At 34.7% G+C, this 24,782-nt stretch overlaps 1 long non-coding RNA gene across 5 annotated transcripts in view; it reads left to right on the forward strand.

Annotated features, from left to right (window-relative positions):
• The window catches only part of LOC127564563 (uncharacterized), a 262,634-nt gene that overhangs the window by 17,018 nt on the left and 220,834 nt on the right, over nucleotides 1-24,782 (forward strand). For 3 of the 5 annotated variants that reach the window (XR_007954301.1, XR_007954298.1, XR_007954300.1), the window contains one exon: nucleotides 16,202-16,262. This is a non-coding gene — a long non-coding RNA (uncharacterized LOC127564563). Of the gene's footprint in view, nucleotides 1-8,148; nucleotides 8,331-15,446; nucleotides 15,547-16,201; nucleotides 16,263-24,782 lie in introns of those variants that run through there. The other 2 variants (XR_007954299.1, XR_007954302.1) reach the window with 2 other exon arrangements.

Consider the following 24,782-nt stretch of genomic DNA (forward strand, 5'->3'; position numbering starts at 1 on the left):
ATTATTTTACTCTTTTTCTCATGGAATTAGTTGGGTGGATATGGCCTCAACCTCCCCAAATATATAACACACTCCTTTTCTACACTCTTTGATAGCTTCATACGGAAGTCTGGAGGTTAGCCCTTTAATTGATTTAATTTAATCACTTCAAATTCACTTAAATAGGTTAATTTTTTTCTTCCATATCATGCTAAAGAAATTAAAAAATGCACTGAAATATTAATTACTTTGTAATTTTTATGAATATATTTGTAATACTTATATTGATTTTTGCATCATAATATAAAGTTGAAATTTGGTATCTAGTTTATGATAATTTATTTTTGCTAATTTGATTGTTCAGACCTGCCTGAAATGCTATTTTAATTGGGTTGTCATTATTTATATCTTACTTCCCATCCCCTCCCTATTTCTTCTCACTCCTCTTTTTGGAGGGTCTTGTTCAATCTTGCAAAGACTTCAGAAAACTCTTAGATACTACATTTGCTATATTTGTAATTTTCCCTTGCTGTGGTTTTTTTTTTCCCTCTTCATTTTCTTCTTATGCCAGATGACATCTGAGGGAGAGTCCCACCCTATTTAGGCACCTAGACTGAAGTGCTTGTTCATCTCTGAACTCTTGCTAAGACCTCCAATATTACCTTCAAATTACTGGCAATGTCCACAGGGATTTAATTTCACAGGTGCATGTCCCACAATGAGTAGACTGCCAAGTGTGAGATTCTTGATAAATTCTACACTGCATCTTTGTGATTTTAGCCAGTGGACATCCTTGTCTCTGGATATGCTACAGAATTAGCTCCTCTGAACCATTAACCTCCCCACTTACATTGGTTTCAGATGTCAGTTGAATGATACTTGCAAGGGAGTACTGTCATAAGCTACAAAAGTTATTTTAATAGTGTTCTTCTGGGAGAAGGGAAAGGAGGGGATTCTCTGTTCTGACCTTTGATTATAATAACTTAACTTCTTTTAGACAGACACCCCTTTTGGTATTTTTTATTTTTAGTAATGTGTTGTTTATATTGAGTGAGGACATTCAATAGAATGGTAGAAGGGGAGAGGAATTATCAGTCCTTTGTGATGACTCACCATGAATCTCAGTTTAATGATTTAACCTGTTTAAACTATTCTTTGACTAAACTAGAATCAAATATTAAATTGTATCAAGAGGGTTCTTTACAATTAACAGTTAAGCTGAAGAATGAGGAGATAAAAATTAGTCCAACAGAGAATTAGGCATACTGATAAAGGTGTGTGTAATCTAGCCCAAGAGAATCATTACCAGCTACAAAACAGCCTCATGTGATACCCATCTTTACTCTTGGATCTCTTTTCCCAGGCTTTATCTGTACTAGAGATTCTAGTATATAAACTAAAGAAAAACCATGGGGAACAATATGTGTGTGTGACACACACATATATCTATCTTTCTTATCTATCCATCCATCCATGTATCCATTCATCTATCTATCTATCTATCTGTCTGTCTATCCATCCATGTATCCATCTATCTATCCATCCATCTATGTATGTATCTATGTATCCAGCTATCTATCTATTATTTTCCCACTGCCTATATAGCTCCCATAAATTTTGGCTCCATGTTGTAAGGCTATATTGGTGATTTGTATACATATATCAATAGACAGTGTTACAGTGGATAGGGAGCTGGTCTGAAAGATAGGAAGATATTGATTCAAATTTTGTCTCTGACACATACTGATTATGTGACCTTGGGTGAATCATTTTACCTTTCGATGTTCCAGGAAATTCTCTAAGAGGACAAGTTGCAGAGAAAATGTATTGATTGAGGGAGTTGACTCACTGGGAATTCTCTATGGCAATGAAATCACAGATTGGCTAGAAAATAATTGTAAGGCTAAACTGCATCATGGATGATTAATGTCCTTGTTAATTTGAGTCCTTTAAAAGTTCCATCCATGTTTGTTTAATATGACAATGACATTTTTGGTCATTTTCCCATTCTTTATAACCAAAGTCTAATTCTGGTCAATACTACTCTCCAACCAAATTGGCTTGCTTATTGTTCTTCAAACACTATATTTTATTTCTTTCTGCCTTATCTTTCCCATGTTTGGAATGCTCTTTCCACTCACCTCCCCCTTTTGGAACTCTTAGCTTTACTCTGGGATCAGCTCAAATGGTACCTCTTTCAAGAGCCTTTCCCTAAGTTTCCTAGTTATTATTCCTCCCTAGCCCCACCCCATATATTTATTTTGTATTATGCATTAATTTTCTATCTTCCCCAAACTTCTCAAATGCTGATCATCCTCATTTTTTGTGTCATCATTGCCACTTTGCTTAGTGGAAAGTGAAACATGAGAGTTGTTTTGATTCATATTTATCTTATTATTAGTGATTTAAAGCATTATTTCTTAAGCTTGTTGGTAGTTTGCAGTTTTCTTTTGAAGGTATTTTGCTTATGTTCTTTGACCAGCTCTGTTATGTGTCAAATTTGTGATTTTGAAAACGTTAGGTGCTCAAAGTCTCAATTCTTCTTCCATAAAATGGGATAATCATTACTGCCTATTTCCCAGGGTTGAGGATTAGCTGAAATATGTATATGTAATACCTGGTAGATATAAAATGCCATGTAATGCAAAATATTATTTTGTTGGGTCCACCGGAGTTGGCACAATTCTTCACACATATTAGGTGTTTAATAAATGTCTGTTGATATGACATTATCATGATCTAACTGAAAAGCAAGACTATATATATATATATACATTGTACTGGTTTGGCCATAGCCTCTTCAGGCACTTACTTTACCTGATTGCTTCCATAATCCTTCAGCTGAGGCTTTGTACATATACAAGGCACTTGACAATTATAAAGAGCTGTACAAAAATGGGCTAGTATTATTAGTATTTAAATGAAAAATAAGATTACAAACTATGCTCATTTGGGGTCATAACCACGAAAGGACCTGTTATATCTGTTTGCCTCTACAATGCCAGAGGTTCTTTAACTTGAAGTCTGTGAATTTTTTAAAAGTCATTTTGATAAGTATACTTGAACATAATTGACTTCCTTTGTAATCCTAACTATTTTATATTATGCATTTAAAACTATTATTGTCAGAAAGGAATCATAGACTTTATCAGACTGCCAGAGGGCTTGTAACTCACAAAAAAAGACTCAGAACTTTTGTCCTAGGGAAATATATCTATATTTTCTGCAAGATACAAATTGTACCAGCTCTTTAGGTTCTCATTCCCACTTCCCCACCCCCATATCCACTGTGAAAAAAAGGAATAGTTGTTCCTTAGCCTCTCCATGGGGCAAAAAGACATGACTCATCGGCAGTGAATGTAGCAGAGACCTCTCCCTAATGAAAGTATCTCTGTACATTTGCTTTCTTCATTAATTCCTTATTTGACTCCTGTCTCTATGATATGTAAATCCTGACACCCATCTCCCCTTCATCCTGGCAAAGTTTCTCACTTAAGAAATCATTTTGGTGTCAACAGACTTTAATAAGCATGATTATTTCCATATACAAAGAAGAACAGAAAAAGAGAAGTACATATATGAAGTTACCAGCTTTTCTTACATATATGGTTTGTTATTTAAAAAGAAAACTTTATTCCAAATTAACAATTTTAGCTGTTCTATTTGTCTGTCTCCCTCTGAACTGTTTTCTGTGCATTTTTAATGTTATTTTTTGAAGAAACTTGAATTTTTTTGACATTGATATTGCTAGTTTTCCCTAACTTACTTTCTGCCTGTCCCCTCACCCTCAAAGACTTCCCTTGTAACAAAAAAATCATTGTCCAGCAAAACAAATTTACCCACACAGTTGCCATGTCTGAAATGTATATCCTACCTTTAAGTTTTTCTTGCTTTTGGTGGATTATATTTTTTTATTCAACTCAATTCGAGACATATTTTGTAGGAAATATAAACCTTGCTCTTTCCCTTTTTTGTGTGTCCATTTTCATGCCAACCTGCTTATGGTGGGTCTCAAAATTCTCAAATCATGGGATTATAATATAGGAAAAAAGAGACTGCTGTAAAAGACTAAGGGATCCTCAGAAGCTGTCTGTTCTAACTTTCATTTTACAGATGAGAATGTTGTTAGCCATTGCTAATCAATCAATCAGCAAGCATTTATTAAGTGCCTACCATTTGCCAAGTATTATACTAGGTACTTTCAATGCAAGCATGAAAAATGAATCTTCACTCACAAGGAGATTATATTCTAGAAGAATGTATATAAATATATAAAGAATAAGTACAAAATAGTTGAATACAAATGACTTGTCCCAGGAAGAAGTGTCAGTGGAATTTGAACCCAGTTCCTCTGGCTTCAGTGCTTTCTGTCCTATTCTATGCTGCTCACCACACTTTCGTTTCCAGAAATCCACTGCCTAAGGGGACAGGTGTCTTAGTAGGAGCTGAGGTGTGTCATCCTTCCTCAGGGCTGGGCAGCTCTGCTTGCTCCGGCACCTCTCTAGACTGTCATGTTGAGGTGAGTGAGAGGACTGGAGTTCTTCGGTGAGATCATCATCCAGCACCTCTGATACACCCCATTCTAGGGAGTCCGGGCGTCAATTAGTCACAGCTTTTGCACATGGCTGGCTTGTCATGGTCTTATGCATCTGCGCCACAATATCATTATTTAAAAAGGTATAATGTAAGCGAGATCTTTGCAGTCTGCCCCATTATTTTCGGGTCCCCTAGATTTTAATGTCCCATGTACTCCTATAAGGAGGGAGATCAGCCTAGGAGAAGATTTATATATTTCAGGAAAAGGGCAGTGACGCAGTAAAACAACTATGATTTTTCTTCATAGATCTTTTCCACTTCCCCAACAGCTGTAAATTTTTTGTCTGGGCAGACACCTGGAACATAGGAAGACTTAAAAAAAACAAAACAAAACAAAAAAAAACTTGTTGACTGACTGACTGGTTGCCATTACTTATTGCTGCTCTTACTTAGGAAATCTTAGCTACTGATTCTATTCTCACTGTTTTCCCTAGTCACTTTGTAGGCTCTTTTTGTGCTGAGCTTCTTTATCTGTAAATCCTTGCATTGTAAACATAGAGAGGTGTTTTACTCATTAGGACTAGAGGCCCTGAGCATAAGTCCTTATGGTTTTCTTGTTATTACTATAATATTTCAAAAGTACAATGCAAAAAGTGCTGAATTTGGAGTCAGAGACTCTGGGTTCAAATTCCAGGTCTGCTACTTACTGCCTATATTACTTTGTCCCAGTCACTTGGTCTCTTTTAACCTGACTTTCCTCATCTGTAATAATTATATTACATGTTTTCTAAAGCCCTTTTCAGCCCTAAATCCAGGGTCCTAATGTAAAATAGGGGTTCCACCATAACCTCAGCTAATAATTATAAAGATATTTATAATTTAAATTTAAGGATATTTAAATCTATGGATAGTTATATCTGATGAATAATGTATAAACAAAGTGATGATCTCTTTATAAAGTGTGAACTATTCTCAAACAAGCTAACAATAGCACTGAGGCTTTCCAGTGGAATTTCTGATTCAGTTCAGCAATAAAATAGTCAAACAATAGAAAACTTCAGCTGTAGGATCATCTTCAGGTTGTAGAGCCTGTGACTGTACTGATCAACAATATCAATGAGGGTGACTTCTTCCCCCAGAGAAGAACTTAGGAACTTATGTTTTCAGGAAAAGAATTGTGATAGAATGTTTTATATCAACTATTCTTGATAGCTAAGTGGTACTATGGATAGAGTAATGAACATGGAGTTAGGAAGACTTGAGTTCAAATCCAGCCTCAGACACTTACTAGCTGTGGACTAGTTACTTACTAGTGTGACTGGACTTAACCTCTTAATTTTTGTTTGCTTCAGTGTACTCAATTGTAAAATGGGGATAATAACAGTACTTACCTTAGAGGGTGTTTATGAGGAATAAATAAGATACTTGTGAGGTGCTAGCATAATATCTGGCACTATATAAATGCTTATTCCTTTCCCTTTCCCTATATTATCTGACTAAATACCTTTGCTAAAAAAGTCATTTAAGCCTACTGACTGATTGTAAGGAAAACACAAGATGAAGGGCTCCTGAATTCCAGATAAGATAATAGTTAATCTTCCCTGAGTGACTCAGACTTCAGTGTGAGTATGAGTTGGTGAAGGGACTATGGAGGGGTCCATTTTAATCACTGATTTCATCAATACTAATAATCTCTTCACCAAAACAAAGCATACCTTTGCCTTGAAAGATCTTGAATCAAAAAGACCTAGGCTGACATCTTGCTTTAGATACTTAATTATGTAACCTTTGTCAATCCATTTAACCTTATTGATTCTCATTTTTCTCAACTGTAAAACAGGGATAATGATAGCACTTACTTCACAAGGTTGCTGTAAGGATCAAAAGAGAGAACTTTAAAGCCCTCTATAAATGTGAGCTGATAATAACAGTAATAGATATGATTCAGATGATTCAATAAATACTGGATGCCCTGGACTTTGGGTTGACAAATTGTTTCTTGGAACCAAAAGCAAATTTATTCCTCCTGGATGATCCTACAGTCACTGGGTCAAGAACTAAAAGGGACCCCAGTAATCATCTAAACCAACCCTCTTAGAGTGGTCAAAGAACTTGATCAAGGTCCCACGTGGCCAGGAGTTAAAGTTGTGTCCTTTGGCAATGTTTATGCTACAATGCTGTGAGTCCTCAGTAATTGCCATTACACACACACACACACACACACACACACACACACACACACACAATGTTTATCTCTGTTTTTTTTTCTAGGTTCACAGAGACTTGTATTAAATTGTTGACATTTAAATTCCTATGATTTCCAAAGGCGAAATTCTATCCCTACAAGCATTTCCGTATTAAGTATTCCACGCTGGGCTTGGGGATGAGTGGGTGGAGTGAGGGAGATAGAAAGGGGAAGAATTTCCATTCATAACCTTCTAAGAGATGTTGGAGCTCTGGAGGACTTCTCACGACCTCAGGCAAACCAGGTCCCCAGGGAAAGAACCCAAGTGCTCTGACTGAAGTGTACAAGGGACAGGGCTTCCACCCCAATCACCACAGCAGCCCACAAAGTTCACAGAGAGAAGCAAACTTCCTGCCCTGGGTCCAAGCTTCAAACTGCATCAGGAAACCAAGTGTCTTAATGAAATGTTTCTGGCTCAGGCTAGCCTTCCTTTAAAATAGTCACATTATCTGTGACATTGGTGACAACAAGAAATAAAAGAAATTAGACCTTGATTTACTCCCTGAAAAGCATTCAGAAGAATACAGGATGAACAGATGTTTCCTTTCAGGGGCCTGGGAATGAAAGGCAAAGGGAACCAAGCAGAAAAATGAAGATGATTCCTCTAACAGACACTTTAGATTTCGAAATCCTAGGATCACAGATTTAGAACTACAAAGGAACTATTGAATCCAATCTCTGCCTCTTCAAAAAGGAGGAACCTGAGAATGCGAGAGAGATTAAGGGACTTGCTCAGGGTCACACAACTAGTGAGTAATTCAGGTAGAATTTGAACTCAAGCCTTCCTGGCTCGAGTCCAACACTCTATCCACTTTTCTACTAGATGTTCTGCCTACCCTGATGATATGAGATGAAAAGCAGTAGGTAATGGCAGTCATGATGCTAAAATAAAAAAAACCTTTGTCCTTTTTTTTTTTTTTTAATTTCCTCTTACTAGATTTCACCTTATGCTAGCAAGTTGAGATATATAGATTTTTGAACTTTTGAACCTTAAATTTCTGTCTTCTACAAATTCAATACATATTTTATTTGTACCTTTACCCAAATTATTGATAAAAATCTTAAAAAGTGAGCTAAGCCTAGTTTCCCAGAAGACTTTACCAGAGATGTCTATTATAATCTTATTTCACTTATTATTTGTTGTTGTTGTTGACTTATTTCATGTAAAATACTCATACTTATGGAAGATAAGTTGGGAATCAGCTCTCAGTTGGGTTTTTCTTGAACTTCTTATTGTGGACAATCTCTGGGACCATGCAGTTCCTTTCATGAAATAGATCTGTTAGGCTAATGTCCTATCTTAGATCAGCTGACTGATTTTTTGGAGCCAGCATGCTTAACTATTCTTGGCAATATTTTAATAGTCAATTGTCACTTTCTTAGCTTCTGATCCCATGGAATGGGTGTAAAAGAACTTGCCCTTCCCTCCCACTAATGAAATGAAATAAGACCTCTTGGAGAAGTGAACAACAATGATGTGTAAAAGAATTTGGAAAAAGTTCAGCTATGTACCCAAGGCTCTGAGGACTCACAGCTACCCAGGATTCCCTTGAAGTGTCAGTGTCAAGGGGTAAGGAAAAGAACATTTATGAAATACCTACCATGTGCTAAGCATTTTACAAATATCGTATTATTTGACCTTCACAGCAATCCTGGGAGGTAGGTGTTAGTATTAATCCTTATTTTATAGTTTAAGAAACTGAAGCAGACAGCCAGGGTTACATAGCTAGCAAGTGTCTGAGTCTTGATTTGAACTCAGTTCTTACTAATTTCAGGCTTAGCATATTACCTAGAAGCCTCTGTATGCAGATGCAGCAGGAATAATAATTGATGATGGTATTAGGAAGGCATGGTGGCAGAGCTGAGCTTACAGATGTATGTGTTACCAAGGTGAAATATTCTGTAAGACATGGAAAAAAGATGAAGAGGAAGAGAGTAGTAGTAGTAGCAGCAGTAGTAGTAGTAGTAGTAGTAGTAGCAGCAGCAGCAGCACCACTAGTAGGAAAATTTGACATGATCTTCTGTCAAGGTCTACCTCTCCCCAGTAGAATACATCTTAACTATAGGCTTATCATATTCTTAAGACAACTTTTAAATTAAACTTTATTTTCTCAATTTGTAAAAGTCATTTTTAATGGGTTTGTATTTTTTAACAAATTTAGATATTTTCCTGAAAGTCTATTTTCTTTCTAGCCCTTATATTAAATGTCTCTTGAAAACAATTTTTTAATCAATGAGGTTCAACATCCCTAAAACATCCTATTATCCATGCCCTAAAGAACTAAACTAAGGCTTCTGGTTGGGAGGAGGAAGTGGTTAGGTGTAACTCAGAATTCCTTTCTAGAGGGTTATGATGGCCACTTTATGAATAACTGTATTTATCTTTAGAAGCCACAGAAATATTTATTAGCAAAATTGTTGTCATAAGGAAGTGTATAAAAAGTGGTGTGAAATTAGGTCATTTTTGAATTTTAATAGTTTACTGGCACATTTGTCTTTCTCTGCTACTTGGCTGACCCATGTTTTTTCCCAAAATACATATCTCTGATGATATATCCTTTTATGACACGTTTACTATGCAATTCATCAGAGGCAAATATATTGTAGCTCCTCTTGTATACCCCTCTATTGCCCTGGGGGAGCCTGTGGTATTCCACTGTGATTCCATTCCACTGGGAAGCCAAGAAATCTGAAAGAAGGCCATTTTGAATGGGCTCCCAAAAGATAAAAGGTTAAAGATAAAGAGACTGAATAACTTCCAAGATCACTCAGCTAGTAAGGATCTGAGATGGGGTTAAAACCCATTTCTTTCTCACCCCAAATCAGTCAATATATATTTATTAAGTACTTACTATGTGCTTAAAGCTATATCAAAGGTTGGAGATACAAAAAGAGGCAAAAGATGCTCCCGAGGAGTTAACAATCTGGAAGGAGGAAACAAGCCCACAAATTTGTTCAAGATATATGCAGGATAAATAGGAAGGAAATAAATAAGAGAGAGAAGGCATGAGAATTAAGAGTTCTTGTAGAAGACAGGCTTTTAGTTGGGACTTAAAGGAAGCCAAGGAAGTCAGGAGGCAGAGATGGGGGAGAGCATTCCCGGTAGAGATGTCCATCCAGAGAAAATACTCAGAGCTCAGTGATGGGAACATTGTATTTGAGAGTGAGCAAAGAGGCTAGTCACTGGACTGAAGAACCCATAGTAGACAGTAGAGTATAGGAAGACTGGACAGGTGGGAGAGGGCTAGGTTATGAAGAACTTTGAATGACAAATAGGATTTTGTGCTTAATCTCAAAGGCAATAAGGAGCCTGGAGTTTATTGAGTAGGGCATTTCTCTATTCATTCCATTGTACTAAGAGAAGAATAGATGTTCTAGAGGAATTGTTTGTCTCTCATTCTCCAAGAGGACCATGACATCAGGGGGATGATACCATGACATGCAAGTGAAATTTCAGTGAGGGAGGGCTGGGCAAGATTACTTGCCTCACTTTTCCTTCCAGAGTCATCTGGGTCCAGTGGCAAGAGATAGATAAGAAGATTGAAGATGGCCCTGGATGCAGTGGGAGATCTTGGCCTTTGTAAGCTAAGGTCTTCAATAGGACTCAGGATGTACCCATTTAGTGATTAAAAATAAGCAGAAAGACAGTACACATGCAGGGTTAATTGTAGGGAGATCTGCACCCTAATTTCTCTAATATCATCCTTCTTTATGTATGCTTCTGGGAAAACAATGGTCAAAATAACTTTGATCAGAAATTACCAGCCCATATTCCTCAAGATCTAGAATTGTGAGGACATTTAGTAATATAAGTAAGATTACTACTGGCCTAAGAAATAAGATCCCTATTCATAAGGTAGAAGAATGGTAGAAGGAATGATTGAAGGAAAACAGCAGGGAAACTGAAAGAATGGAAATGGGAACAAATTTGGAAAGAAATATGGTGGAGTAAGAAGTGATAAGGAAGGGAAAGTCTTTAGATTACTGGGGCTTAATATTAATTAAGAGGTGGCTATGTGGCACAGTGGATAGAATGCTGAGCTTAGAGTCAGGAAGAGTCACCTTCCTGAATTCAAATACAAAGTGAGACATTTATTAGCTATGTTATCTTGAGCAAATTATTTAATCCTGTTGCCTCAGTTTCCTTATCTGTAAAATGAGTTGGAGAAAGAAATGGCAAACCATTTATGTATCTCTTCCAAGAAAACTCCAAATGGGGTCACAAAGAGTCAGATATAACGGGAATGATAGAATAAGAAAAACATAAAAGATATGTAAAGCACTTAAATACAAGTTAGTTTGGGAGGGAGGACACTGGCAGTTGGGGGATCAGGAAAGGCTTCACAGATGGTGTTTAAGTTATAGGCAGAGGTAAGAAGGAAGTGTGGGATGATCAATGGGAAGACGAAGATATGGGGTGGTTGTTATTCCTATTGGACAAAGTAGGCAACAGCCACACAGTGGTCAGGTTATCTTAAACATTCCAAATCAGATACACTGAGGTCTCACTCTTAGGTTCATCTAGTTCATTTGCAATGTGAACTTCATGTTTTTCAGCCTTCTGGGGGAGATTAGTTTATTAGTATGCTTCTTGGGATATGGTATTAGTAAGGATACAACCTTACATGGGATCCAAAATGTCTTTAATCAAAATTATTTCTATAAGCAAAAAAATCAGCAGCAAATGTAAATAGTAGTTTCAGAATGTAAAGGAAAAAAATCAAAGAAATAAAAAGAAAAGAAAAATGGGCATTTTATTTTTAAGGATCATTTCAAAATTCTAAGGATGAATTGTTAACTCCTTGAAGGAAGGAACTTTCTTTTACTTCTTTTTTGTAAACCTAGCATTTAGCATAGTACCTGACACATAGTATGTTCTTAATAAATATTTATTGAATTTGTAATGTAGTTTGATTTAAATCTTAAGAAAGTTTAATTAGGATTGTGTATGTATGTGTTTGTGTGTACACACACATAATAACCCTGAAAGTTTTTTCTGGTATTTAGTAAGTAAAATTTTATTGATTGGAGAGTTATTCTTATCCAAATCTTATCTTTTGAAGGGCAAAATTCATGTGGGTAATTGCTTAATGCTCCATTTTATTTGACCAAAATAAGCAATAAGAACATCTTTCTATTAAATCTTATGATGACAAAGATGTACTCTACTATGTAATATTCTCTTTGAAATTCTATTTTCTTCTCATCTTCATCCTTGATTTTGGTCAGTTATTCTTATAAAGATTTTGTAGAAATAGGAAAGAAAGCATATGAGAAAATAGTTATTTCCTCAGATATTTTCTCAGATATCTTTTTTTTTTGAGTGGTTGAGTGAAAACATATAAATACAAATCTTTCATTTTCTTCTAAAAATGCTTGGTTTCCTATTCTCTTCTTGAGGGTTTCAATGCCCTCAAAACTTTTCTTCCTCCAGAAAAGACTCTTATGGATTCTTGATGTGGTCCAACTACTCTTTGCATCTTCATTTTATTTCTTGTCCTTTCTATTTCCTCCTACAGCACATCAAGGACCTAAAGTTAGAATCGAAATGTCCTGGCTCCATCCTCATTGATGGAAAAAAGTTTATTATAGAAATCCTTGTAGTTCTTTATTTTGCAAAGCTTTCTTTAAGCTGGCTTTCCCTTTATTTCTATTCACACTCATAATCTTCTACAATCTATCTCTGTAAGATTTTACAAACGACTTCATATTCTCAATCAGTGTTGTTTTGACTTCTATATCTCCTTACCTAATGAGTAAGTCTTGAGTTTTCTGGCTAGGGAACTTTTTTAGGTTCTCTTGGTCTAATTATTGCAAATGATCCATATGTTAAACTGTGATTTGCAAGTATGATAATTTTGATTGATGTCTTCTCTTCCACACATATCTCATTTTTGAATTATCAATAAGATGTTTAAATTAGTCAAGTTAGAATTGTTTTAGTTGTTTTAATTACCTTTTTCTCACTTTTATTCTTTCTAGCTTTATATTTATTTACCCAACCAGTTTGGATCCTGAAAACACAGACAGCTGACTCAGGAGTGCCTTCCACTTCAATAATGAGTCATTTCCTGCTGGTTCATTTTTTTATGATGCCATATAGTGATCAGCATGTCCAGGACCTTCTAATTCTTTTCTTTAGGATGGTATTTTTGAGGCAAAGGCATGAGACTATTCTATAGTTTATAAGTTTTAGGCCTCTCCCATTTCCTTCTTCTGAACCATATTGCAACATGATTTTTTTTTTCTAGGCTGCCCTTTGACTTCTTTGACCTTTTCACTAAGGTCTCAAACTATATATTATTTAAGCTTGCAGGGCCTCACTAAGGTCTTCATAAACTTTTTTCTATCTTAGGTTTAGGTTCTGCAATAGATTTTGTTGAATAAGCCATAATGATTTTCATGGTAGTTTTGTTTGCAAACACTTGTCACAAGAACTACATTTATGAGAAGGTCAAATGTTCCATGAAAGGTTATTCTTTGTAGTCTTTTTATGCATAATAAACCAACTCAGTCTTTGCATTTATGTATTTCCATTTCCAAGGAGAATTTGTGAACCATCCTTCAAATTTAACTGTGATTTCCTTTAGTCTTTTTGTTTATTTATAGTAAGAATGTCAAGACTTATGCAATTTAATTCTTATAATAATATGTCCCCTTACTGATTATAGAACAAAGATCTCACATTTATAGTGACAGCTATTATTATTTATAGATGGCCTAAAGTAGATTCTTTGAACATTCTGTTCCTTTTTTTTTTTTTTTTTTTTTTTGCCATCATGTCATCATCACATGAAAGAGTAGAAATCTGAATAGAACTAAGGGACATTTCCTACTTTTCTTTCTTTCATAAGTTGCCATGCCCAAGGAATTAATTAATCAAGTAACCAGCCTACTAGTGGTGAATCTCTGTACTTAGCTAGGTTGGTTCTTGGAAAACAGAACTAAATCGATTTCTATACTTTTGTGCATACTTTTGTGCTATACTTTTGCACAAAAAAGTCAATGAAGCTAGAATTAGAATAAAATATATGGATGGAGGAAAATGTTTACATAAAATCACTGATAATAGTCTAATGTTCGATTCTATGGGGAATTGATAAGAACCATTCTCCAATAAATAATTACTTTAATCATTTAAATAATTTTAAAAATAAGAAATGCAATCAACATTTGAAATACTTTTAAGTCACTGAAAATCAGAGAAATGCAAATGAAAACAATCTTAAGATACTACACGCTCCTCAAGCTAGTAAATATGTTCTAAGTTGGGAAGTATCATTGGAAGAGCTGTAAGAAGTCAGGTGCCTTAACACATCACTGGTGGAGAATTAGTTTAATAATTCGTATGGCTACAAAATATTCAAGTACTTCAACATGTACTATTACTAGGCAAATATCCCAAGCATACTGACAGCAAAAAAAAAAAAGATATATAATGTAAGAAAGATGTTCATAAAAATGAATTTACTTGTGGTTAGAGAAATTGTTTTTCTCAAATTCACATAAGATTCACATTCAATTTTTTATTATTATAGTTTTCCTAATAATTGATTGAATCTATCTGTCTGTCTGTCTGTCTCCTTTCTATTTTGCCCAAGCTGGAAGTGCTGAGGCTACTTAGGAACTCTTTTTTGTCACTTCTTTGGTCACTGATTGGCCCCTTGATCCCTGGTAGAATTTTTGCCTGGTTATTGCTATAAACTCAATTAACATTTCAATAAATTTTGCATTACTATTCATACTTACTAATTTTAATTTGATTTGTCTCTTATTGGTTTAGGTATTAATATCATATTTAGCAAAATTCCTTCTTTTGCTATTTTTGCAAAAAATTAACATAATATTAAAATTAATTCTTCTTTGTATATTTGATAGAATTTACTTCTAAATCTATCTGGTCTTTTTTCACTTTGGAAATTCACTAATAGCTCATTCAATTTCTTTTTCTGAATCTGAATTAATTAAATTTTTTGTTTTCTCTACTGTCAATCATTTTTAAAAGAATAGTTTATAAATATTTATCCATTAATTTAAATTATTACTTTTTTTGGAATATGGTTTGACAAAAATAATTTCTAATAATTTCCTTTATTTCTTCTTATTTTATTATAATTTATTTTTTCATTTTATAACAACAATCTATTTTTCCTATTGCTTTTTAAAAATCAGATTAGTTAATGATTTCTCTATTTTATTGGTTAAAAAAGTTTTTAGTTTTATCTACCAATTTAATGTTTTGGATTGTCACTTTGTTATCACTTCTTTTGATAAAATTTTCTATTTATTATAAGGTTTGTTCTTTAGAATTAAGTTACTTAGTCTCCAATTGATTTTAATGCCTTTTAATGAACATGACTTTATACATCATGGTTAGTAAAAACGTATTAAACATTTATGCTTTTTTATATTAGTTTGGGAAGTTTTATATCTTATTACATGTTAAGTTTTTGTGAGGATGTCATGAACAAGTCTTTGCTATTCATATGTATACTCTTTTTAAAAATTCTTATTTATAACTAGTGAGCAATCATGTCCATTTTCTAATCAGTTTTTTCAAGTTTTATTCAGATCCTTAATTTATCTTTTGGTTATATTTGTCCCTGGGAGAAGGTATATGGTTATTATTGTTCAGTCATTTTTCTTTCATGTCTAACTCTTCCATTTGGTTTTTTTCTTGTCAAAGAGAATAGAGTAGTTTGCCATTTTCTTCTCCAACTCATTCATAGATGAGGAAACTGAGGCAAAAGGATTAAGTGACCTGCTTACAGTCACACAACTAACTAGTAAGTATCTGAGGCTAGGTTTGAACTCAGGATGATGAGTGTTTCTGATTCTAGATCTGGCACTCTATCTACTGTGCCACTTAGATTTATTGTCTATTTCTTCTTATAAATCCTGGAAGCATTTACACGTTATGCTTATATGCTAAATAATTAATTCATTAATTCTATAATCCTTCAAGCATCATATATTTTTCTTGTTTATCTCTTAATTAAATCTGCTTTTACTATCACTTTGTTTAAGCTCATGATTACTACTCTCCACCTTTTTATATATGTATGCATTTCCCTCCCACCTTTGTCCTTATTTTAATATTTCTTAAATTTTTCCAATATACTTTCTATAAATTGTAGTGTTTGATTTTGATTTGTAATTCATTTTCCTACCCTCTTCCATTTTGTGAGTTAATCTTATCCATGTTCACTTGTTTTCATTAATTGTGCATTTCCTTTTATTTTATACTTTTATACATTTTGCCCTCTCTGCTCCCTATCCTACTCCTTGCAAAGAAGTGAATTTTATTGAATGAAGTTTGTTCAACATTAGAAATCTATTTTTGATACAACTTCAATTTTATATTTTTCTTATTTTTCCCTCACCCAAGCCCCAGTCATAAATTCTTACCCTTTATTTATTTCTTTTTGTTCTACTCTTCAGGTTATACCTTCTTCCATCTTCTCTGAAGGACGGCATCACTGGTCTTCTGGAATCATGAATGGTAATTATATTAGTCACAAGTTTTACATCTTCCAATGTTATTTATTTTATAAATTGTTCCCTTGATTCTTCCTATATTATTCTTCATCAATTTATAAAAGTCCTCAAAACTGTTCAATTTAAAAAATAATATAGATGTTTATAATATAAATTGTTTTCCTGCTCACTTTACTCTGCCTCAATTTATGTCTTTCCCTGTATTTCGGAAATCATTTATTTCTTTTAGCCCCAAAGTACTCCATCATATTCATATACCACAACTTATTTAGCTACTCCTCAATTTGTCAGGCAGCCTTTTAGAGGAAGGTAATTCATTTTCCAAGTTTTCCTGACTTGGGACTTTCCATCAGGGCTAGGCTCTGTGTACAACCAAACAAATGGTAGGGCATTCTTGGATTCTAATCTTTATTATAGGGCACCTGGATCATAAATTCTGTATGCTTCAAGAACCTTAAAAAGTATTTCCAATCCAGAATGCATCACTGAGACAGACTGTACTCGGGCAATGTGATCCAGAAAAGCCATAATTTTTAACTTTCTAGTCCAAATCTTACATACTCCAGAACCTCAGTTTGGGGTCAGGAGAATTTTAGACATTCTTGGCTAGAACCTGTTTGAAGTTTCTGTTTTTCTGTTCCCAGTGTATAGCTTTAGCCTCTAGCCTTTACTGGCTTTCCTGTTTCCAAAGTGTAAAGCTTACTTAAGCTATGTTTCTGGGCCAAGCTTTTCTAACTAAACCCCTTTTGCAGTGACAAAATGAATTATTATAATTTTCCTTGAATTTCTTCATACTACTGGATCTGGTGTCATTTTTTTTTTTTTAATCCTTGCTGGAGTATTACTAGAGTTCTGAGCTTTTTTGCTTTGCCCTCTATCATCTTGAAGATTAATCGTTTTGTTTCTTTATTTCAAAAATAGAGATAATGAGTGCAAAATGGAGGCAATGATAACATATGGACTGGCTCATTGTTGGCAGCACATATACATATCAAAGACAGTAAGATAACTAAGAATATGGTTAGATAGAGGAAAGATCATGATGTTGAGATTGTTCCTAATTTTTTTTTTTTTTTCTTGTTCCTTTCCTCTCTTCCATGGGAGACCTAAAGATCTCAGGATTTAAAAAAAAAAAAAACAAAACAAAACTATAGAGTCCAAACCCAGAGAACTGACAATTTGATGGCAGGCTAGCTTCAAAAAGAATGCTGATTCTGCTCCATTTAGCAATCACCAACTAAACAGGGAGCCATGAGGATTTTCTAATCCTACATCACTATGAGACCTCTGACCCTAGGAAGCAGGAACAGAGATTAAAAAATGCACTTCAGCTTCCAGGTTTAGTTATTTCCAACTGTTTTATAGTTACAAAAATAAAACAACACAAAACTTGGTGCCTAGGATGAAGAATCTCCTTCTTGAGAAGTAATATCAACTTCAGAGAACTGATAGATCCTTCATAGGGGAAGAAAAATTTCTTAGGGATTTTTCTAATCTAATTACTGACATTTTGGGGTATTCTCGGTCTAAAAAAAGATAATCAAATCAAGTCACAAAACATTTATTAAGCCCCTACTCTGTGCCAGGTACTGTGGTATGTGCTGGAGAAACTAAGACTGAGACATTCTCTGGATTGTCCTAAGGAATTCACACTAGACTCATGAGCTTGTGACTTAATGAGCCTGTAGCAAAAGGTCTCTGTTTTAAACTAAAATAGTAACAGCCTCCTCCCATGACGAAAAAGTAACCTCTCAGCTGAACACTTGAGACAGGGGGACAGCAATCTAGTGCACTGGAAACAAGGGAGTACGTGGGTTCAAAATTCCAATTTGGACAACTACCACTAGTACGACCAGTTATATATCACTTAACATGTGTATAAATGAGACAGATTAAATGACCCTGATCCTCCTTCCAGCTCTGAATTTATAATTCTATAAATCTCATGCTCAGTGGGGTTGTACCTGGGAGTCACGACTAATGGTCAAGAGGTCAGTGGAGCAATGTTGATCAGTGACTTGGAGAGAACAACAGAGAAGGTTGCCCAATAGGGACCGTATGCTATGTCCACACGCAAGAAAAGATAATCCATGTGAAACTAACAGGGGATAAATCTAGCAGGAGCAACCAGATTAACACTGTTCTTTGTTTTTGTTTAGTCATTTCAGTAGGGTCTTACTCTTCATGACTCTTATATTTAATAATTATATTTTAATATAATTGGCTTCCATCTTAATTCTATATATACATACACATATCTATATCTATATCTATATACATTTATATCTCAATATATATCTATATATATGTATATATATATATCGATATAGATATAGATATATTTGCTGAGGCAATTAGGGCTAAGTTACTTGGCCAGGGTCACACCGCTAGGAACTGTTAAGTGTTTGAGGTCAGATTTGAACTCAGATCCTCCTAACTTCAGGGCTAGTGCTTTATCCACTGCACTACTTAGTTGCCCCCAATCCTATATATTTTAAAAAATATTTAAGAACATTATTCTGAGGAGGATTCTTGAGGTTTAACTTTAATCTCATAGGGGTCAATGTCAGACAAACAGTCAAGCATCCCTATATTAAAGGAAAGAAAAATCTATTTTCTAGAGTTCACTGGAATCTGAAGGAACTTTAAGGTATAGTATTCCCTTTCTGTTGGAATTTCTGGTAATCTCCAATGTTTGCAACACTTCCTTTTTTCTGACTTATCTTTTGAATCATCTGTAGTTTCACACTTTTAGTAATAATGTTTGATAAAAACAGGCTTCATTCGGTGACCCCAGCAACATCCATTCATGCAGGCTCCTCCCTGGCCCCAAATACTGACTCAGACCTTATTAATCTTTCACTGTTTCTTGTGAGGCAGCTTTCTATCTATATATGGTAATGTTGCTGAAACTCAAGCCAATTGCTTAGCTAGTAAAGCCAGAGAGTAGAGGTATCTTAACAGAAGTTTTATAACTGTAAGTCCCTTTGTGTTATACTAGTGAAGCCAGGTTATCAAGAGCAATTAAATCTTCATGCAGAAATTTTATTTATTCCCAGTTGGACCTATGATTATTACAGAAAAACTGGCTCACTCTCTTTGCCAAAGAACTTTAACCCTCATACTGCCTTGGTGTTGTTGGGAATGGTGTTACAGAAGGTCATTTTTGGGGCAGCACAGTTGAGATTAAATCTTTCTTGCCAGCAGTGCCTTTAAGGTTTATTGCCTTTTGGAATAAGGACTGACAGGTATTCATTCAAGCTTTAATTTATTTATTTTTAAATGCTGCCTTCTGGTTTTGCATCAAAATTGTCTCCAAACATACTTCTTCCCCAGCTACCTGCCAGATCAATCCTCTCTCAATCCTCTTATGAATCCTCATATAATGGAGAAAAACAATTAAGTAAAATTAAGCAATACTATGATTTTTTCTGATAACAAATACAATATTCTTCACCTGTATTTCCCCATTTCTCTAGCATGAAACGGAACATCTCTCCGTTGTGAAATGCTTCCTCATCTGAGCTTAATGTAGCTAATGATCTCTAACAATCATGTCTAATAATTCAATATATATCAGTATAAAACAATTAATTCTGTTTCAAGTAGAAAAAGAAAGTATGCGAGAAGTTAAAGGAGGGAAAATTATAAAAATAGAAATAGAAAAGGACACAGAGATCATCTAAGTCAGGAGTTCTTAATATGTATGTATATGTGTATGTGTACGATTTTTTTTTTTTTTTGGTCCCTATTGACAAGTTGCTGGGGACCACTTGTCAGGATCACATTTTTAAATAATAGAAGGAAATGCTAAATATCAATTGGGAATCAATTTCCTCATCTAAGTTGTCCTTGTCCTTGAAATGTCCTTGAAATCTACCCATGAGCCCCTTGGAGATTTGAGGGCCCCAGAATAATCCCCCTGATAAAATAATCATAATTGAGGAAACTAAGGTCCCAAGGGTTTAAGTGACTTGGTCAAACTCAAACGGACAGTGATAGAGAAAAGATATGAATTCTCCTCTTCTAATCCAAATCCTGAATTTTATGTGTGTGTATGTGGAGGAAGTGGGGGGGGGGAATAGACGGAAAAGGAGGGTTCTATTATTTAACTTAATCCATTGTTCCTTTGGAAAGTACCTCCTTGAGTGTAGTAATTGTTAATTTCTTTGAATTTGTATCTCCAGTGAAAGTGAAAGCCCGGAGTACTCAGAGAATAAAGAGTAGCCAGAAAAACAGCTTTTTATGTACAGTGTCATCCATCTTGCTTGAAATAATTATAGCTAAAATAATTGTATAAATATGTATGCATATTTTGGATTTAATTTATATTTCTACCATGTTTAACATATATTGGACCACTTACCACTTAGGGGAAGGGCTGGCCGAAGAGGAGGGAAAATTGGAACACAGCGTTTTGCAAGGGCTAATGTTGAAAAATTATGCAAACATATGTTTTGAAAATAAAAAAAAAGCTTTAATAAAAAATAATTATTGTTAGGTCTCTCTTACTTTAGTTGAAATAATGTAGATATCTTATCAGAGAATTATGGCAAGGTTTCCATAATCGTTTTGCAGATTTGGATGAATGAATAATGACTAAAGCATTTACGAAGCACTTTCTATGCGCAAAACACTTTACTAAGCTTTGGAGACAGACCGCTCATCAGGAGCACGTGCCAGACATGGAGCCCAGTAGTCTTTGCTATGTCTCCATTAGTCAGCAGCTCTTGCTCGCGGTGATGCGGAGGCGGGACTTCTCTTATCACGTTTGTCCTTTCAGTGATGGCTGAGCGGGAAGCAGTTCTGATGGCGTGGAAGCTATCAGTTTTCCCTAGACTCTTGGGTTCGATGTTAGATTTGGATAAAGAATAACAAATAAATTCGGCACTTGGAATGGAAGTAACTGAGGACTTGCTTGTGACTCGACCAGGCAGATTAAGGCATTGCCCACCTAGGGGGGCTCAGTGGGATGTGGAGCTCCTCTCCTCTCCTTCTGAGAAACATACGCTGGACAAACAAGCAAATGTTCTTCCACTTTTTCAACGCGGTTTTGTGTTTTAATTGCTCGGCCAGCTTCTGATGGTTGAAGGGTCCTCAAACTACAGCCAGCGGGCCAGATGCAGCAGCTGAGAATGTTTATCCCCCTCACCCAGGGCTATGAAGTTTCTTTATTTAAAGTCCTACAAAACAAAGTTTTTGTTTTTACCATAGTCCGGCCCTCCAACAGTCTGAGGGACAGTGAACTGGCCCCCTATTTAAAAATTTGAGGACCCCTGGCTAGTGAATTGAATAATAGAATTAGAAACAGAGGACTTGGCTTCAAATCCTACCTTTAACCTGTATATCCTGCGCCAGGGAATACCTTTGCCTCTCTGGGCCCCTTTTTTTGGTAATATGAAGGTTTTGGATTTGATCACTTTCTATCTCTAAATCTCTGAGGCAATGATTAATAATTTTCACTCTCAAGGTCATCACCTTTGAGATCTTTAGATATGTATCTATCTGGTGGTTGTGGGACACCAGGGATATAAATTATTTCTTAATTGGGGTTACAAAATGAAGAAGCTTGAACTCACCCTTGATATGTTGCGTTATTTAAAAAAAAACACAACAAAACTATGCCTTTTATATTGAAATTAAAATTATGATTCGTTTCTGAATATCTTGATATACATGTATTTCATTTTTATTGAAATAACAAATACTAACCAGGTAACAATCTATAGAATCATGCAAGGTTCTTGGAATAATTAAGAAGAAAAGATGTTTAACTTAACTAATATGTGCTAAACATGTGCTTTAATACTTGGTCAATACATTGGGCTGCCAATAAAATGATGTTTGACTGCCATCTAGTGTTCTTTACTGGAACTATGTCAGTACGACTCTGCTGAAATTTATATGGGTAAATAAATGCTGGACATCCCTCAATCGGGAGATTGTTTTATTACGCTCTGCTCCATAAACTGTTTGGTAGCATTTCAAGCTACCTGGCTCCACGTACAAGAGAAAGAACAATACTTGCTAACAGTGCCAAAGGGAAAGGAAGGAGAACAGAGGTAATGTCAACATGACAAGAGTCAAGTAAACCACCTTACAAAAGCCATCCCAGCAATTAAACATGAATGGCCTAAAATTCAGCAAATACAGTTTTGTTATATATTATATTTTATTATATAGTTATATAATATATGCATTATATTACATATATAACATTATTATATATTGTATATAATATAATATAAGGTTACATATAATATAAAATATATAATACATAATGCTATTATATATTATGTATAATATAATAGCACACAATATTGTTTTATATATAATATTATGTATAACATGATATATAATAATAATATAGTAATATTATAATTATATATTATATTGTTATATTTGATATTATATATAATAACATTATATATAAATTTAGGGAAGCTGGCACCCAAACTCAGAGATTACAATTTTAGATTATAAGTTCCTTGAAGGCAAGCACTGTTTCTTTTTGTCTTTGTATTACCAGATAACTAGCAGAAACTTAAATATATTTAAATAATACATGTAATAATAATAACATACAATACTATAATATATGGCATACATTATAGACATATTTATTGAATTATTATATGATGTGCTATTATGAAATTACTGGATTGAATTAGTTTTTGTTCCTCAATGTCTTGCTGCTCCTTCTTCTCCTCCCCTAACGCCCAACCCTTGCTTCAGAAGCAACTTGGTTAAAATTTAGCATGCGGTGGCCCATTGTTTTTTACAAGGAAAATTACAGCGTGTCCGGGTCATGTTGCAAGTGAGGGGAGAATGCTTGTTTTAGTTGCAAGCAAACAGTTTACCATCACCAAGCAGCACCCAGTAAACACAACACATCTGTGTGGTTATTTCAGGGTTTTTTTTGGGGGGAGGGTGGTTGTGCCACCCTTGAAACCCACACCTACTTGTCCCTCTTGAAAAGCCACAAATTGGTGCTTTGGAAGTTGTTATGACATTCTGCAAGTCACAGTCCTAGTTTATTTAGTAACTGAAATCGGTGACTTTGACTGCCTCCTGACCTTTCTTTCCTATCAAGAGGCACCCTATGGCTTCTGGGCACGCTGTGTAATGGGTGATTTGGAAAAAAGACAGATTTATCTTAAAACAGAGTTGTCAGAAAATTACAGGAACTGGAGAAAGGATTTGGAGTAGTTTTCCATTTGATTCTATGATAGTTTTTTTTTTCTCCCTAGAGAATATGAAGTGGGAGAGTGTTGAATCTGTAGTCAGAAAGTACTTGAATTTTTAGGGTTGATATTGCTTCATTTGTCAAAGCAATTCTCCATTTGATCCAGGAATGAAATTAGATATTAAATTTATTATTATTAATTATTCTTTATTAATAATTAGTTCTGCCCTTCATTCCAGAAAGTCTTGATTTCAGATCCCATCTCTTCTACCATTCCAGGGTCAAGGTTAAATACCAAGGCTAAATGCCTCAGTTTCCTCATCAATAAAATATGCCTAGATACAGTTACCTTACAGAGAATTATGAGGCTCAAAGTAATGTTCATAAAGTACTTTGCAAAATAAAAAAAATGCTATATAAATACAAATCCTTATTGCTCTTAACAGCTTTGCCTCACTACCTTTTCTGTGTTGTTTTCTTTGGTTAGAATATTAGTTCCTTAAAAGTAAGGACTGTTTTATTTTTGCTTGTATTTGAATTTCCAACTTTTAGTATAGTTCCTGGGATATAGTAAATGCTTAATAAATGTTCTTGCTACCTATCTATAATCATAATCATTAGTTGATACTTTTTAAAACACCTATTGTATAACCAGGCACTGTGCTAGGTATTGAAAATACGAATTTAAGTGAAACAGTCTCAGGTTTAGGGAGTTTACATGCTAATGTATGAGATAACAAGTAGGTCTAACACTTTTACATATTTTATGCATTTACTTTATATTTTTGAAGTGAATAAATATAAATATATATAAAGGACTTAATTACAGGGTAGTTTGGGAGGGAGGGAACTAGTAGTTGGAAGGATTAGGAAGGAGGAGATGTAACCAGGGAGGGCATTTCAGGCATATGGGACGAGTGGAGAAAGACACAGATGGGAGATCCACAGTATTGTGGATGATAATATTCAGGAAGGGGGATAATGTCTGAAGAGGCTGGAAAGTTAAGTCAGGACTCATATAAATTTTCTTTAATCAATCAACTTAAATCAGCCTCTATTAGCTATTATCCAATTAGCATTTGTAATTTGTAATAAATCCATAGATTTCTATAAGAATTTTTAATGTACTTTAGTACTAGTCTCTATGTTATTTAGAAGTATTTAGAAGTTTTATGTTATTTAGAAGTAGTTCTACTTCTAGCAGAAGTACTGCTAGAATTAATTGAAAAAAAAATGACTTTGGCAGTATTGTCTATGGTGGACTGGAGTGGAAAGAGACTTACATCAGAGGTGACCAATTAGGAGATGGTCATAGTAATCTAGTCAGGAAGGTATGAA

This window comes from Antechinus flavipes, chromosome 5 (genome assembly GCF_016432865.1).
Source record: "Antechinus flavipes isolate AdamAnt ecotype Samford, QLD, Australia chromosome 5, AdamAnt_v2, whole genome shotgun sequence".
NCBI classification, from domain to species: Eukaryota; Metazoa; Chordata; class Mammalia; order Dasyuromorphia; family Dasyuridae; genus Antechinus; species Antechinus flavipes.